Source organism: Falco biarmicus, chromosome 6, assembly GCF_023638135.1.
Source record: "Falco biarmicus isolate bFalBia1 chromosome 6, bFalBia1.pri, whole genome shotgun sequence".
NCBI classification, from domain to species: Eukaryota; Metazoa; Chordata; class Aves; order Falconiformes; family Falconidae; genus Falco; species Falco biarmicus.
In genome coordinates this window covers 60703903-60722793 of record NC_079293.1, presented here as the reverse complement: position 1 = coordinate 60722793, position 18891 = coordinate 60703903, and the positions used below count along the sequence as shown (strand labels likewise).

Here is an 18891-nt window from a genome sequence, read left to right as displayed (position 1 = left end):
TTATGAAATATAACCCTTCTGATATAAAGATAATTCACTAAGTAATATATCCACACTAAAATGTTGTGCTTTGTAATACAGCTCTTCATCTGTCCAAGTTATTTGCCTTATAAAGTGTTTGAATTTCATAATAAATACTTTCTGAAAGAAAGTTATCGATAACTTCCAGCCTGACTACACTGATTAAGCAGATGTAAGAATTATGACTAGTGGGTAGGTTTTAACAACACAAACATATATGTAAGGGACATAGACTGTATATTTGCAAAGTGCGCAGCAATGAGACCAAGTGATGAAACATCATCCCATGTATAAGTTGTATGAGAGTCAGCAGAGGCTGATTTTTCTCATATTTGGCCACTGTGCAGGTCAGAATTCCTTCCTGATGGACTAACTCATGAACTTGTATGCTTTTCTTCTAGGTGGACACCTGGTAATCCCTGGCTGTCTGTTGGAGGAGGAAGCTTACACCTTTCAGAAAAGGTTTCTGGCTTTCTCCGATAGCCTTTTCTGCACAAATCTGTTCCAGACATGGGCACAGGTTGTTCTTTTTCTGTCTGAAGTACTCTAACTTATGATCTGGCATTTGTTGTTGGTTACAATTCCTGCTTGGAGTACCTGAGTTGTAAACACTGAATGGTCCGAGGAGATGATCTGACTGTCTCAATGGCATTCAGTTGTGTGTACAGTGTATGAATGAGGTAGTGATATTTATGTGCTCAATCTCAATTCTCATTCTGCATTTGACTTGTGACTCTCTGCCCACAAATGCTTCCCTGCTAGACTTACTGGCATGCTTCCCGAGCAGCTTCCAGCACCTGTGGTAAAAGAAGACCATTAAGAATGCTGTGGTTGGGATGCTTGGCCATGAGCTGGAAATCCTGAAACTCTGAATGAACTGAACTGCAAGAAAACTGCTTAAAATAGACAGTAACACTTATCACAGGAAGGGGGAATTTAAAGCATGATATAAACTCACTTTTGTCTAGCGCTTCAAACTTATCTGGGCCAGAAGATCATTAGGTAGGTAGAGATTCCCAGCCGGAGTTACTTTCAGAACTGAATGGTGCTTGGTGTGAGTTAGTTTCTGTTTTAGGAGTTAAAAGTTTCTTCTGAGTCTCTGTTAGACCTGTGGCATTAAGGAGATGCAGAAATACAGGTGGAGAGATGCAAAAGGTAGCATGACAGTCTAATTGACACCTAGGGTGACCTGTAAAATTCTCTTGATGTTTTGTCACTGATGAGTAACGTAAGCTACTTTGAAACCAAGCCTCCCAATTCTTTATATGCATTGTGGATCTTTATTTTTTATGCTTAGCTTTTGCCATTTCACTGAGCAATTAACCTCTTCTTCTCCTGAAGGGGTTTTGGTGCTGCTTGTTCAACAGTCGTGTGTAAGATAACTGAAAATAAGCATTTGTAATACAAACTTTTAAAGATCTTGGTCTTTGTTGTCTTTACTCATTCTAAGTTAACAAGTTTTTATCAAAAACACAATATCAAATTCATTTTTTTCTGAAGTGAAGCGTGTCAGCAAGTATAGTCCATTTCCATTGTTGGCATATTTTAGTATCTCCTCAAGGTGTAACTCAGGTATTTAGTAACCTTTGAATGTTTCTGTCAGATTGTCTTAGCAGCAGCATCACATCTCATCTCAAATTGGAAAGGATCCTCCATGGAAATGTGAAAAGGCTGGAAGGCTGATGTTTAAAATGAAGAAGACAGAACAATCTTTTTGTAATGATTGCAGTACCCATCAGTTTTGGGTGGCATTGCTGACAGCAGCACTGAAGATTTGCTGTAAGGACAGAGTTCACGGCAGGCAGCTGAGCATCTCCGCAGATGGATAATACAAAGTTAGGTACACCTGTTGGCTGCCTGACCCCCACCTCTGTTTTTCATCATACAGATAATCTTTTCCATAGCTTTTCCGAGAATTATTCAGCTAAACTTGTGCTTTGCCTGAGGCAGAAAGAAACTCCAGTAAAACTTGTGTAATGCAATAGTGAAACCACGTAACTTCTCTTTTATCCCATAATAAAAGTCAGGCAACTGGGCAGGAAACAGGCAAAGAAAATTTACTAGCATTTATGGCTATATTTCTCAGCCTCGGTTTTGGGGAGGGGGTCAGCTGATGTTTATGGCTCAGTAGTGAAAACATTCCTGTCTGTACTGATAATAGCTGCTAACTGTAACAAAAGCATCAGGAAGATGCCCCTCTGGCTGCAGCACTTCAGCAAACTTGCTTATCCGTAGGTGGGCTATATTATAAATTATTAGTATTATTAGTATCATCTCTCAAAGAAGAGGTGTCTCTCATTTCCTTTGAGATGTCTTTTTTTTTTTTTTTTTTTTTCTCATTATTTGGTGAATTTGATCACAAAGTTGTATATCAGTGACCTGGCTTTTGTGTAAAGCCTAGCTGTGCAAAACAAAGCTTAAGTCAGGTGCAGCCTCAGTGACGGAAGATGATAATGATTCCCTAATTAAGCTTTATAAATACTGATCTTAAAAGACTTACTACTACTACTACTACTACTACTAATGTCCCTAGCTAATGCTGAAGAAAAAAACCCATGTCTATGAACTTTCAAATGAAATAGCGTAAAACTACTAAGCCGTATCAGCAGTTACTTAAAGAAAAGTGAAGTTGAAATATTCAGCCAGTTTTTAAGTAGTAACATACTTTCTCATTATTTTTTTTTTTTGCATTATCTATCCTCTGTAAGGACACAGTAATCAGTGGCAGAAGGAGAGTGAGTGTCAGCTAGAAACTGGAAAGTGGTGAAGGACATGCACATGATTAAAACAGTCTCTGCTGTAACAAACTCATGTCTAAGCATTTCAGGATTCATGAGCAGAGTGAATGTGTGGTGTGTACTGTTCAGATGGCCTCAGCAGGGTTGCTTGAATATTGTTCTTATCTAACCAGGGTGCCCATGGACTAGTCACTGACAGGAGCGAGTTAAGGATGAAGTGCCGGAGCTGTGGATATTTCATTTAAAAATGCAGCAGCTAAGAAGAAAGAGTAGTGGTGCTCTTCTACATAAACCCTTTTATCCCTGTAAGTGCGAGATGTGGATCAATTTCTTCAGCAGACTGGAAGTGTTCAAAGACATCTGCCAGGAGCATGCCAAGAGCAGTGGGGGTGGGTTGGTCATGGGAGAATTCCTTAAAAGTTGAGTTGCTCTTAGAGGTTTCTATCTTTTCTGTTTGGGTGCAAAATGAAGCCCGACATGGTTGGCATTTGTGTCTGGATTTGTTCAACCATGTTTGCAAGATCCACGATACAAGAGAGAGCATGTCTCAGCTCAGTGCCAAGGGTGCTGAGGGAGGTGAGAGCATTAAGTGCAGATCCTGCTTCCACCGTTGCTTCACACTTTACCAGTGACTACTGCATGGGCTGACCCTAGGATATACATATGACCCTAGGATATGACATACAGGTGCACAGAACAGCCTCCTTACCACTGTTACTGCTTTTTCTCCTTCCAACAATGTGAACAGTGAGGCAGCGATCACATGTGACAGGAGCAGCCCAGAGAAGGAATCTGGCCCTGAGCAGAGGTGCCCTGAGCTCCTGGGTGCCTGTCCCTCCAGCGCCAGGACGTGACCAGCATGGCAGGGATGCAAGCATGGCAAATGGCCACTGCAGCTCGTGGGGTGCTAGTGGTGAGACGCATCCTGAGCCTCAGCCCTCCAGATGATTTCTGGTACTGCAAGAGCTTTGAACCTCCCTGTAGCAGCAGCTATATTTTATAAGAAAACTGTCGGACTATGTGTCCTCTTTCCAGTTGTGTAGCTTATGCCTCTCTCTTTGGATTAACATAGCTTTTTTTGTGGTGGTTATAACAATTGCTTACAAGGAAAGCAAACACTAGGAATACAAGAGTGATAATATGAGTGATCTCTGCTCAGATTTGTACTACAGATATGGTCCAGTATTTGGGATTTTAGTTCTTTGATTTAATGAGCATAGCTGTTAAGAACACAGACAATACTATGATGTATGCAAGCAAGGGAGCACAATTTCAGCTGATCAGATTTGTCATGTTACACAATGAATTTTCCTGTTCTAAAGACCTTATTATCTGCATCAGCAGATTGTGTAACACTGTTACATCATGTGTAACATTATTACTTAATGCTTGTAATGTTTGTTGCCCAGGGGCCCCAGTCAAGACTGCGACCCCCACGGCGTTAAGTACTGTGTAAACATGCACAATTCAAGGAAATATGTGACCTGAAAAGAGAGACAAAGCAGACAATAAATTAAATTTGTTTTGAGATGATACACATTTGTACTGTTTAACTGTTGTCATAAGTTGGTAGGTGGCCTTATTTGTGCCTCAGGCCATCACTAATTTTCTGACTCTTTGTTTTGTAGGCAAAACAGCAAAGAGAGATTTTGAGCAGTGATTTGGATTAAAAAAATATATATGTGTTTATCTTGATTAGGGAATTGAAATAGTTTCTGGGCAGGAAGCTCAGAGACTTCTGGAGCATCTGGGAGCATGATCTGCTAGTGGAACAAGAGAGCAAAGGAAAAGCATGGTAAAAAAACAAAGTCAGGCATCCAGTAGAAATACTGATTTGATTTAACTGGGACAGTGGGACTCAGTGGAAGGTGTAAGCGATAGATTCCAGTGTGTTGTAATGAAAATCCTGGAATCATATGATGCTTTGGCTTGGAAGGGACATTAAAAAGTCATCTAGTCCAGCACCCCTGCAATAGGGAGGGACATTATCAACTAGGTCAGGTTGCTCAGAGCCCCATCCAACCTGTCCTTGAATGTTTCCACAGATGGGGCATCTTTAACCTGAATTTGGAAGATGGGTTAGAAAAATTACTTTGAAAGATTATGTTTTCCCTTGGTTGGAGAGATATTGCACCACACATACAGATCTCTCCCAGAGGAGTAGATGAGATAGAAGGGCTCACAATGCTGTCACTGTGTTATTCAGTGCATGTCTGGTAGGAGCGAAGACCCAGCGATGCAGCCTGCAGCAGCAGCAGCAAGATTGACAGGAAGTGTTGTGTTGAATTTTTAGCAGTGTCAGATAATGCAGGGAGCACTGAGATTTCTGCTTTCCTGCTTGTAGTTAATGCCATCAAACATCCAAAGGAAGGTGGGCAGCAGGTAGGTAGGTGCAAAACAGCAAGGAATGGTGATGGTCAGAAACACAGCCATTGCAATACTTCAGAGTTGGTATTGTATTGAAAGATAAAATTAAAATTACTGACAGCTCAACTTCAGAAAAAAATCACCAAATTATCGATAACATTTAAGATTAATTTTTTCTTCTAATACTCCAAGTGAAAGCAAGCTAATTAAGTTTGGGAGGTTATTTTGTTACTTGGTTTCAAAATCTTTAAATGCTTTATTTAGTTAGATTCTGGGTATGAAAGTACTTGCAGACCCATATTGATTGAAAGCAAGGATTAAAAACTTGAGTGCAGAATTCAGAAAGTTTTTGCAAGAGTGCTTGTCATTACAATAACTGTATTATCACAAAAAGATGGTGGTTGTTTTGTCACTGTGACTTGATTTTCAGTGTTAACACACCCTGCAATTTAATTTCACTGTTTTCTGCCAGCAACAGAGACTAGTTAATTTTTTATTTTGTTCCATCTTTCCTTCTGGCTACAAATGCATCTCAGAGGGGCTGCCAAAGTTTAAATGATCATGGTGCTGATCAGTGATTTCTTATTTACGGATATATTTTTTTAAATTACTTTCCATTGGTATATTCATTTCATTTCATGAATTTGTTTTTGTGACTCATTTGTTCATTTGTCTCAGAGACAGGACCATAAACAAGGGGGAAAAAAAGCTCAGCTCTTTGAAACAGAAATCTGTGGTGTCTTGGAAATGTCAGAGAGAAGCTGAGATACAAGGACACCAAATCTCATCAGGTTTTGTTAGTTATTCCAACTAAAGAAATAAGGCTGACATACAGAACTTTTTACAGAAGGCACTCTTACTCATTTTAGCTTTAATGACGGTGCATCATCTGAGATAGGAAAAAGATTTTTGCTGAAAAATCTACAATATTGCTGAAAACCAAGACAAGAAGTAGACATGCAGAAAGCCACTGGTAATGCAAGAGTTCTGTTATGAGTAAACTACTAATCCTTCCTCTGTCTGATCTGTGCTACCTGGCACAGAGTAGATTATTGGTGTTCTGTATAGAAATAATAACTTTTTCTGGAAAAAATTAGGAATGTTGTCCTCTGTTATTTTAGATGAAAGAGCAAAGAACATTTCTCTGACAATGATGATGTGTGAGGAGTCAACAGTATGTCAGAAATATTAATAATGAAAAATAGAGTACTGTATCAGTATCAGTTCATACTGATACCACCCAGTTACCTTTAGGAGTATAATGGATGGCAATGAAGTTGAAAAGACAATGATTTTTTGGTATATTAAAATTTTTATTTGAAGTGTTATCTGAAATTTTCTTATGAAAATTAATTTCATATTTAACTGCATTAATTTTTTAAATGCCGATGAGATTTAACTCCTCTTGAGCCCTGGAGGTTAATATAAATTATTTATTTGGACTTTCAAAGGCCTTTGACATAGTGTCTCATAAAGTTGTTAAAAAGCTACTCACCTGAAATGCCATCATGGATTACAAATTAAAGACAAATGAAGATTAAAAGGTTGCTTTTCAACATGACAAAATATTATCACTTGTTTGTCCTGGATGTCTCTGGGGACAAATCAGAAGGGGCCAAAATAAAATATAAAACATAGTTTTGTGAAAAGAGTAGTACAGAAAATGCAAGTGATAACAATTCATTATCTTTCATTGCTGGTTGTACTGTGTTTGGCTTTGGCAGCCTCATTTTTATAAAGAAATAGGAATGTGAGAAGGTAAGGAGGTGATAAAAGGTAGGTGATAAGATTTGTGAGAGAAGACTATTCTTGTAGTTTAGACACTAAACACGTAAGAGATGTTCTTCTTTTAGTTTAGAAAGGAAACAAACAGCGCGGTAGAAATAGTATGGTAGAAGCATACCCAGTATTTGATACTACAGAGAAGATAAATTTGTAGCTCAAAATGAAAATCCAGGAGGGATTCACTGCTGTAAGTCATCATTGACCGAAATTAACAAAACTCTCATCTTCCCTCATATGCCTGTGAATAGCAGTGTTGTGAAGCTTTCTCTTGTATTCCCTCCACAAAGAGGAAGCTCTTAAAGCTGATATTGCTGAAATATATTTCAAGGCAAGGTGAACTTTTGGACCTTGTTTTCAGAAGAGTCATTTAGTCTGCTTTTACCTGTATGTTTTGTCCATCTGATCACAGCAAATTCTGGTGTATTTATCCGTACAAGCTGTTTTGTTTCTCTGAAGCATCTGGTATTTGCCACAGCTGGAGGTGAGATCAATGTTTCTCAGACTCAGCTGTGATGCTTTTGAGCTCAAACGGTTGGTGGATTGGGGAGCTTGTGGTGCCTTATGAGTCAATAGTCAGCAAGACATCAGTTGCCCCTGGCTTGGAAGTGTCTTGGTTCCTCCAGGATAAAGGACCAACTGTGGTGACTGGCTGCCTGCGTGCAGAGTAACCAGCAATTGCAAATTGTACACCAGGCACTGGCGGACATGGACAGTGGGGCTGACCTCGTTTTACAGTAGGATCAAAATATGGGGTGTTGGATGAGGAACTGAAGAAGAGAATTCATGGTGAGGAGGGAAGGTCAGAGAAAAAGGAGTAGACAGAGTAAAATCCAGAGGGATAAGTTTTAGAGAAAAGGAGAGAGCCACAGAACGGAGGGAATAAGCAGTCCTAAGGAAAGCAGCACAGGAAGGCCAGAGGACAGATAAGCAAAGCATCAGGCATTTCATAGTAAGCAATTCACTTTCAGTGAATCCCTTGTTTCCTCAAACACTCTTCAATTTCCTAGGTCTTGCTGGCTGAGTGCTTTGAACACATGCTTGTGTAAAGTGAGGAGATGAAACATGACCTAAGCTTCTGTTCAGATATACTTTAAAATGTTTAAAGCACTCAGTCAGTTGGGTCTTAATTGATTTGTCAATAACTTGTGGCTCATGTTTAGTTCAGTAACAATCAGTAGTTCAAGGTCTAAATGTCAGGCGGACTGTTGCTGAGATTAGTTCATGAACTGTTGTGTTGTATTTTGTCTGTTACTCAAGATGCCTCAAGCTCCTCCAAGGATAGAGTCCTCAATGTCCTAAACCTGTTTTTGAAATGACGTAGAAATGTCTTAGCTGCCTACCTGTATGATGGGGCTTCAGAAACTTGTTCAGCTTGTAGGTGTGGGTGAACCAAGTGAATCACTGAACTGGTTGTTATATGCCGTCTCTGAGGAGTTTGTCTCACACTATTATTCATTTTGCAGTGATGGCAACTTCTGATGCTCTAAAGCTGCAGATTGCTGCATTGTACACACTTTTTCAGTTAGCAATGAAAATAACAGCTGCAGTATTTGATACATATGGATGTCATGGAGGACAATTAGACTGTAATACTCATTCGGTTTCTCATATTGGTAACTCAGTCGTAACTTTGAAGGAGTGCTCCCTACCTAACTTGGTGCCTACAAGCCCTTAAGATGTAGTTGTTGCCGTATTTTTGGTGTTGTTTCGCAGATATATCTGCATAGGAAGATCTCTAGCAAAGAGGGAGGAAGAGGGACAGGCTTTCTGAATTGATATAAGGACAGGTGAATAGCTGCTCAATACTTTCTTTCCATTTCTTCAGCATGATGCTGAATCTTTCTGTAAAAGACTGTAGAAAAGAACCTGCTAGGCCATGACTGCAAATTAAAAGTTTACCCTTGCAAGAATACAGAACACTATTAAAATTGATAGAGACTGCGGCAATCTTTTCCCATTTGCATTAAACTCTGTATAATCCCCAATTTCATGATCTTCTTCTCTTTATTTTGGCTTTGTTACAGGAAAAAAAGATAGAGGGAAAGAAATTCCACTGGTATAAAACCTGTAAAAATGCAGGCAGATGCATGGACTCCTGCAGTTAGAATGGAGTGATAGCACAAACTGGTATCCCCATGAGTGGAGGAACAAGGAGGGAAATAACCTGGCTGCCTCATTAGGTACAGCATGTCCCTTGCAGTGCCTACAGCTCATGAGCAGTTCACCGCCATATCAGTGCTAACTCATTTTTAAAGCCAGCATGGATTATACATGCTGCATAATCATAGCGCTGATTGTAGGGTAAATCCTCTAGTTTATAACAACTTCTAAGTCATGTAATTGCTCTTGGAAATTATTCTTTTTTGCATTGATGATGTCCTTCCAAATGATCAACCTCGTTTCAGAGTATTTTTTGTGATTTAATAGACTGCATCCATTTCATTCAAATTTTTTCCTCATAAACTCTATGCTGTATGTTGCTACTTATCTTTTGATGTATTAAAATGTGCTCTTTTCATTGTTCTCCTTGCAGCTATAAAGAATAGCTTTGTATTGTTTTCTATTTTTATAATGGGTGTTGGAAGCTTAGAGTCTTCTGTGTTTTTGCAGCATTAGTAAAAAGAAGGTCTTGAGAACATTTCATCAGCAGACTCTGATAAAGTGCAGTCTGCTGCTAGCTGTGTGTCCCCATTAGCACTGGGTGTTTGGGTCACCAGTGGTTTATTCGTGAGAAGTTTCATGTGTTTTCATTTGAGTGAGTTTTCATTTACAAGTTTGTACCTGAGGAATGTTTTCTGTTCTTTGCTAGCATTCCCTGTGTTGTTGTTTCTCCTGGAGCATAAAAGGTGCATAATAAGACCACAAATTAAAACTTTTAATGAATAATAGGCAATAGCAAACAGTTTTCTGACTGACTGGTGGGTTGAAATCTGTATCTGAATTCGTCAAAGAACACACCGATATATCTACAGTACTCATGACCAAATTGCAAATGGTTTGTGAACAAAAACTGGGCTTCCTTCATCAGGTATCTTATTCATGATGAATAAGTCGATCAGCTCTAGTATTGTGAGGCAAATTATACTGATTATTATAGTGTGTAAGAAGTTCTTGCTGGTTTGAATGACTTTTTGCCTGCTCAAATCTGTGTGAAAGAATACTGTCTACATAGCTGTAGTTATATTCATGCTTTACAAGAACAACTTAAAAGAGTAAAGGGAGAAACTTAAATAGGAATAATAGGCTAAAACTGCAGAAGAAAACAAAGGATAAATATCTGCAAGTCATTTCCAAGAGTAATTTCTGAAGGTTACAGATAAGAGAGGTAATTTGCATAGCTTGAAGTAGATTGGACAAGTAATTAATAAGCAAAACATTATTAGCAGAAGAATAGGCAAGATTGTCCCAAGTAAAGATAAGAATGATCTATCTTAAGCATATATTGCTGGTCTAAACATTATATGCATTTTCTGGTTTGGAATTACCTTTACTGTCTAGGCTTTGGTTTCTTCTCTAGGTCACTTAACTAAAGGTAAAGGTTAGAAATATTATGTATTGCAAGAAAGCAAAGCCAAGCACCTAGATTCTAGAACTGTTCAAAGGAGCTATCTGTTATCATGTTATCATATAGGAATAGTTTGTGAAGTTTTGATTTGTTAAAAGTAGATGGTAACTTGCACATTTTATTACTAATTGTTTGCTGTCATAGCATTTAGGTGAAATGGTATTCTTTGAAATAATGAGTTACTATAGAAGGGGTAAGATCATTTTAGAGGACATAATATGCTGCAATAAGAACAACCTCTGGAATATTTTTATGGGTCACTACAAGAATTATCCTTGCAAAAGGCAATGTGACTTCTTTTCAAAAGACAGTGTTTCTTCAAAGGTTAAAATTGTATTGCCAGCTTCTATGATTCAGTAAGATACTTTTTTTCAAGATAAGGCCTACATAATTTCAGATACTGCAAGATTTCCTCTGGATAAATGAATGCCAGAAAATGGAAAAAGCTCATTTTCTAAGCCTGAGTGGCAATTTTCTTATTATGCTGTCATATGGATAAAGTACTTGCCATTCTGAATTGTGCTGGCTCTTAGGAAGCAAAATTTAGGCCAAGATTAATGAAATCAAATAAAATAATGTTTGTTTCCTTGGACGCTCTATTGACGTTCCTAAATGGCCTGTCAGATCTCTTTTCTAAGATCATTAGCTTGCTGATAGAGTTTGATCTGTCATTTGAAAAGTCCAGTCTTCAAAGCTTCCCTCCTGTTTGCTGTATCTTGCAGCATCTTCTGAAGGACTAGAGCCTCATCATCAGGGCCCACTCTCTCAGTAGCTCTCCTTTCAGACAATGAACAGCCCTGGACACATTAAAAATTTTTTCAGAAGTCAGCAAACTGTATTCATAACTTCAGAAGTTGTAGTAGATGTCGTTGCTCCGGCTGGGGCTCCAACCAGGGATAAGCTGAAGATGTGTGAGAGGCTAGTCTGTCTTGGCAGCTGGATACTGAGTGTAGACATGACCCCACTGTGCTGTCCAGATGTACAGAAAAATAGGAACTGTACTCAGAAATGATCAGTGCCTACCAGGTGACTTACAGTAAAGCCAAGAGGAATTAATGGTTTAATTTTAAAAGTGAATTGCCCTAATGTCTGTTGGCTCTACAGGGACCCAAGACAGGCCAGGGCCTGCCTTGCGCCAGCAGAGAGGAGTAGCCGAGATTAAATCAGCCTAGAGTGTTTGCCTGGATTTCATTGTATTTCTTCACTCTGAAATAACATGGATGCAAACCACATGCATCTCTGCCCTGAGTCTAGCTTGAGCACATGAGGACTATGTCTGGGAACATAATATCCATCAGGGATGGAGGACAAGGGTCTTTGGGATGTAGGGCAGGAGGAGGCAGTATGACAGCAGTGTCAAAGTGGTTGTTGCTGGTGCTGGTAAAAACATCAGGGTGGTCATAAGGATAAAAATATCAGGGCATCAACTTGTTACTGGTAGAAGCGTATTAGAATATTGATGTCAAAGAAGACGACATACAGTTGTGTGTGTGCACCTATGCACATACAAATGCTGTGGTCGAGGCTACGCATACATGCGTATTATTTTTTTCAGGAATATCTAGTGTTCATGTGCATATATGAGGCAAAAATATTTATCTACAGAGGCTTGCATGATGCAAACAGGACAAGCCCGTGAGGCACAGGGACAGAAAAGCCAGTTTGCCTGTGGATTTTTGCTCATATTGTCAAGAAAGCTTTTGGGGTCAAGACAGGGCTGGACATGGAAGAAAACTGTACACTGAAACCAGAAAGCATGCATGACAGTATAATTTGAAATAAGAGTTCTGAAGTTGAAATTTGCCCTTCGACTATTTTTATTTAACACACTTATAGCAGATATTTTCAAAGTTATCTCATACTTGTCTTAGTGCATGCAAGTATGTAAGTAGCTCCCCTGTAGAGCTCTGGCATTACATGATAAGAGCCTGTACTGAGGCAGACCATGATCCATTATAGTTGGATATCTTCAGGTGGAAAACCTGATGTTCTGGTGTAACAGTATGGTTGACAGACACTGAGGCATGGCATAAAATAATGAATCCAGTAATTTGTAGGTTTTGATTCAACCCTAACATAATGCTGAAGCTGGTGCTCAGCTGCACAGAAAGAACCCTGTGTTTTGACAGTTTTTTTCCTCATATTCCTTATGAGAGACATAGGAAATCATGCATCTCTCTGAGTCTACGCTGGCCTAAAGGCTTCAGTGACAGTCTAATAAAGGCTAAGGACACATTTCTTATTAGAAAAGCTCTCCCTTTACTTTTTTTAAAAATTATTTTTGCACTGAGGAAGTATTTTTTTCTAATCTTCCGTGGAAGTTTACAAGCATCTTTCCCCTGTACTTTAATAATTTTTTGCATTTTTTTGGATCCTCTGAACTTTTTGATATCTACTGCAATTTCTCCAAAACATGGCTAGCCTTCCAGCAGCAGATGTGAGTCCAGAAGCTGCTTTATTAACAAAACTGAACATGTAATTCTGCAAAAAAGTGCGTAATAGAGGTGATCTGTTTTCTTTTACAGTAACTCAGAGGGACACAAAAGATGAAACACCTTTCAGGTGCTACTGAAAAGGAGTCTACTGGAAGGAGAGGGAAGGGAGGGGACTCCTGCTTGCTTTATTTGTTTTCTCCTCCTAAGTTGTATTTGTAGGTGAAGCCTGGGTACTTGCATTCAAAGGCTGTTATTTTTAGAAGGAGGAAAAAGCTCATTCTTTTCCATCTTTCTGTCACATTACTAAGTTTCTGCCAGCCAGAAGTATGTAGTCATACATACATGTAGGACACATGCTTGACACAGTTTTATATGGGGAGTAAGAGTGTTCAGGGCAGATATAAATGCCTGGTTTATGACAGACAAGTGAGCTGAAAGTTCAGGATGGCCAGGTCACATAGCATTTATTTACAGAAGGCAGCAGAATGGCAGGCAAACCCAACTTTCAGCTTGTTTGAAATGGCAAGGCGGTGCGTACACAAGGCTCCCTGCTAGAGCGGTAACCATCTGTAACGTCATGCGGGGCCTGGCTTCTTCTATTTGAACTTAGTAAACAGAGGGCTGCAGCCTCAGTACTATGCCAGGCTCCCTGGAGCGTGCAAAGGCACCACATGACTGGTCTTACTGCTGCTGTGATTGGCACCCTCTTGCACTTTACAATGCTTTTTATAAAGGTTTTTTGTTCTACCAGTAGCTGGAACATACATCAACAACCTGGCTGTAGTGCAAATAATACAACAATCAAAACCAGACTTGGTCATTAAGACCCAAGGCTTAGTTAATCGCTAACTACAGCCCATGTGAATCTGGGTGCTGCCAGTCCTTATCAGGTGTTTGCTGTGGTTTAGGAAGATAAAAGCAGTTGTACTAGGTCAGAGCAGAGATCCACCTAGTGTGGTGTCCCAACTCCAGCACTGGCCAGAAGATCTGTGGGGAAGTGCGTAGGAACGGAGAAAAATTATTTTCCCCCATACTTTCCCCAGTTTCTTGTGCTCTGTAGTTTACGATTTTCCTGACCCAGGCATTACAGCTTTGAGTATATCGGCCTTCAGTACATCTTCTATGACTTTTTCATTATGGTTTATTAATAAAATGTATAATTATCCAATTTTTTCCTGAATTTTTGAAGCTCATTTCATTTCCTTCAGAGCAAATTTTAAACTTTAGAGCACTGAAGAAAAGAAAAAGAAAACTCCAGAATCTGTAAGTTTTGGCTGAAACCTAACTCTGTTTAACCTAAATAAGATAGGCAAATAATTTGGCTAGACTGCTCTGATTTTTTTTATTGAGACCAGAAATATCTTCTAGAAAGCTATTTCCTATGTGCTCTGAGAATAAGACAAAGCACCAGATTTATCCGGGTTCCCGAGCTGCCCCTGCAGCATTCTGCAGCATTACCCAGCACTGTTGCTTCACTGTGACTAGAGGCAGTAGCTGTCTTTGGAAAGGGAACACAATGCAGAAAGAATCGTGTGGTTTGAAAAAGGTGAAAGAAAGAAACCAGGCAATGATCTGAAGGGAAAACCTCTTCTTCTCGTGAAGTGCATAGGATTGGTCTTTTTCCTGATCTAATTTCCCTGAAGAGCAAGAGTCTGCCAATACAGTCTAAAAAAAAGTGGTTTGGTGGAGCAAATGTGTTCAAAAACAAGCTGTTGGCCAAGAAAAACAGTGAGGAAATGTGAAAAAATGGAAATGATGGAAAATCTGCTGAGTAGCTCCTTTCTTTGTTGCCATATAATATTTTCCTTGTAAGAAATGTTCATCTTCTCCCTTTCCCCATTCTTTTGTGGGAGGAATGGGGAGGATTGAGGACAGACTCGGGCATGGCTGCTGCTGTTCCTGGGGGAAGTTCTTGCACTGCCACCTGCACGGCCTTCACCCTTTCCTCCTGCTTTCCCTTTCTCCCTAGATGGGTGACCCTTTCCCCTTCGGGCAGCAATCCCCTGCCCTCCCCACAGGCTTGAGCATCTCACCTGAATTTGTGCCCCAGACCTGAGCCAGGGTTGTAAAGATGGCTTGGAGGGTGGCAAGAGGTGCTGCTTCCCAAAGCACCAGGCAAGGTGACAGGAGGGGAGCTTCTGGCTCCATCCTAATCTCTTTGCAAGTTCCATGCTCTCCTCCTTCCTGCCCCATCCCTCCCTAGGCATCACTTCTATCACTGTGTACTGTCATCAGTAACTGAAACTGCTGTTTTATTTGATGCAATCTTTGACTAATGAAGAGTTATGGAAGAAAACTGAAATGCATTACATTTTTTTGAAGTGTTCAGGTGTTAATATGGTGAATGTCAATGAAAAGCTTCAGCTGAGGATTTGCTGTTCAATTAAAAAAAAAAACCCGGACAGTCTGTATTACTCAACATTGGCACATTTCTGAGGTTCCTTGTCTGGCTGCAAGCCCCAGGCATGTCTTAACTTCATATTAAGATGTGTTTGTCTGCAAGTTTCCTCTCTATATTCCTCTTTCCTTATCTTCTTTCCTTTCTTGCCTCCTCTCACTTGTTTGTTGTTTTTTTTTTCCCCCCAGAAAGAAAATTCAGTGCATGCCCTGGATGGGAGCTCTTGCTCTGTCTAGGTAGTTGTCAGTTGGAATGACCAGGGAAATGGAGCTTCTAGATGCACTGGACATCAAAGAAGTGTCTGGATGCATTAAAAAGCAACTTCCTAAAAAGCCTGCCAAGGTTAATGTGTTCTCCTCTGGCAACTGCAAATTCATTTTGCTCTCCTCATCCCCTTCCTCCCAACTTGTGTCATTTTAATCAAATTTCTTTAAAATACTGTTCTGAATTGTTATATGCTGTGAGACTGATTATTGGTTACATGTAGAACGCGAGAAAGGAGAAGGGAAGCTGATTTTTTCAATTGCCACAGGAGAATATATCCACTTTGTCTTAATCCTTGATAAATAAGTTCACTAAACAGAGTGTTATCATTTGATAAGCAAAGTATGTACGATATTACATTTGAAATGGCTAAATTTTTGGAAGCTAAAGCACAGCCATCTCATAACCAGACTGGCCTCAGAGATGCTGCGTTGAAGGGGAGGGGGCAAGCCCTGTTTTGTACTGGTCTGGGCATAAATTTTTTATTACTTGAAATGGATAATTTTTGAATGGCAAATTGCATTACTGGATACATTTATTAAAGCTGTGTTGCTACCTCAGTCAGCCTCTAAATATCCTCAAACATCCTAGCAATCATTCTTATAAAATGCCTCTGTTTGCTGATGTGCTTATAGAAGACTTCAGCTGTCATTTTGGTATTTTAATGGTAGTCACTATACAGCTCACAAATATTTAGAGAAAATCCTTAATGTCAAACCTTCCTCTCACATAACATAAATAATTTTTCTCATTATATATTTGTTGTTCACTGCTTTAGCTCTCTATAAATCCTTATCCTGATTTTAAAATCATCTTATCATGCATTTATAACAAATTTCTATTGATCTCACTTTGGAGTAATTTCTTTCACAACGACAAGGGTAATAATCCTATTTATTTTGGCACATACATTCAGTATTTACCCTCCCTGCTGTGTAAACACACAGAGAGCTGGTATTAGGAAGATCGTGTTTTTCCTGTGTATGTGCCTGAAGAATATCAGGTCATAACCAGTTGATACACCATTAAGAGTGTATACTGAAGGAATTGACAGGGACAGAAATTCTCCCTTCTGGGTGTAAGTGTATGGGTCTGATACAAAATACACACACCCTCAAATGGCAGAACGCCTCAGCCATTTGCCTCCTAAGTTTTCTTGCCTCAGTCCAGAGGAAGGTCATGAAAAGCCATGACCCATGGTCTGGCAGTACACACAGACCCTCCGGACTCCCTAATGAGCAGGTTGCCTGACCAAAGGTTCCTCTGCCCAGGGACCCCGAGCAGCAGCCGCTTTGGTCCTCTTGAATCTTAATTACGAGGGTTCAGGCCACAAGTGAAAGGTTGAGGAGATTAACTTGCTGATGCAGTAAAACCTGGGAGTTTTCAGTTTGTGCAGTTTTGCAGGTAAAAGTATGTGTTGATGGCCAGACAGCCCAGGTTTTTAAGGACCGGGCAAGGAGCCAAAGAAGTCCTGCCTTTAAATTCAGTCTCTGGCATTTTCACTGTAGATATGGGCAGCCTGTTCAGCCTTTTCTATGTTACTTACCCTACATGCAGCACAGGGATTGTATCTGGTTGGTATCATTACAGGGTGTGTTGGTTAGCATGAGTGGAGATGAGAAAAGCCAAGCAATAGTAGCTTAATTTTACTAAGCTGTCCTGCTTCCTTCTCTATCCACCTGAGATTTGGTTCATGGGCACCTACCTAGATGCTTTTTTAATGCATAAAAATAATTTAGACAACACAATTTTACAGTGTATTAAAGAACAAATAGAAACACCTTGGTGTAAATTTTCCATGCTGTTGTAGCAGCATATTTGTTTCACAGATATAAATCAGATAAAAAAGCTTTGGTTTTTGTATAGTGTTTTACAGTGTTCTAAGAAACAACTGAAGCCAAACACCTATAATTTAATTAAAATATTATGTTGCCAATTCATAATATAATTTTTATTTTTCTATCAGAGTGGAATAATTTATTCATAATTTTTTATCTTGTATTATTACTATTTATCAGTGTGCATGCCTGACTCACCTTGGTTCCTAGTCACTACCATCTGACGTCTCTGTAGCATCACTGCTGCCCTGGTGAATGGCATACCGGTGCTTCCCCCGCATCCCCAGTACTGTCACCTCCCTTATGGCTTTTAATAAACAGCTTTTCCTGCTAAGCCTTCCAACACCCTTCCAAACTGCTGCTTTGCTGGTTTTGTTTCTACAACACGTCTAGTTCTGAACCACCTTATTTTCTGCCCCGCTGCAATCAGGACAAATCCTGCCGAAAAGGCCCGTGCAGCAATAAGAATGGAGATGCTCATTATAAGCACTAAGGCAATAAAGCTGCCTTAAAACAGTAGCTAATAATGAATTTCAGCCCTCTGTGAAATGCCAACTAGATTAAATTTTCTTTTGTTAAGACTTTAGTTTACTTTGATTAATTCTTTCTAAAAGTTTGAGCCATAGCTCATTGGAATAAATCTTTCCAGCATACTTTGGAAACTGGCCCTAAGTAAGGTACAGAGTTTGACTTAGCCAGGGAAAGTGATTGTATTTTTGAGTTTTAGTGGAAAGAGGGGAAACTCCATAGTGGATTTTCTGATGTAGTATTAGCAACAGGTGGCTAAAGAAAAAAGTTTTCAGATTTGCTGGGCGTCAACTCATCCTTTTGCGAGGCTAATACACAGGTCAGCAAGACTTAAGTCCTAGTTTCACCGGGTAGTTGTGGGTTGAAAATAGGTTTCAAAGCAGAGGCTGCAAAACCAAGTACCTGGCATTTTCTGGAAGAAGAATTATTTTTGGGCTTCCACAATTCCAATTCCTTGCATGTAATTCCTTGACTTTCAATGGCTGATTTCTGTACAGATGAGGGCACGTTATTACTGGTAAATCCATTCAAGCTATTTTAAATCTATTTTTGTTTGTAATAATCTCAGATAAGTTTCACTATGTGTTTTCTTGTTTGTATATGTTAGATTGCAAATTATAGATGAAAGCTGACATAGCTTATTGGAAAATGTTTTTATCCCAGCCAGAAATTCTCTGTGACTGCCCATAGTCATCGGAAGACTTTGCCTTATAAGAAAAATCCAAGATTGGTGAATGACTGAGGACAGATAAAAGCACACCTATTTGTTTTTGTTTTTAACGTAAGACCATATGAGTGACATGTTATGTTAGGCACAAATAGTTCTGAAAAATATTGTTTAGAGTTCTTTATCATTTAGTAGTGTAATAACATAATATGTAGAGGTGATATTGCTGCAATAAAAAGGTGAAGGAACAAATTCTGCAAGCTAGTCTGATGAAAAAGGAGCTAC

At 39.4% G+C, this 18891-nt stretch overlaps 1 long non-coding RNA gene across 1 annotated transcript in view; it reads left to right on the top strand.

The window, feature by feature from the left end:
• The window catches only part of LOC130151877 (uncharacterized), a 73704-nt gene that overhangs the window by 22473 nt on the left and 32340 nt on the right, over positions 1 to 18891 (top strand). Inside the window, exon 3 of the long non-coding RNA XR_008822779.1 lies at positions 423 to 541. This is a non-coding gene — a long non-coding RNA (uncharacterized LOC130151877). The remainder of the gene's footprint in view (positions 1 to 422; positions 542 to 18891) is intronic.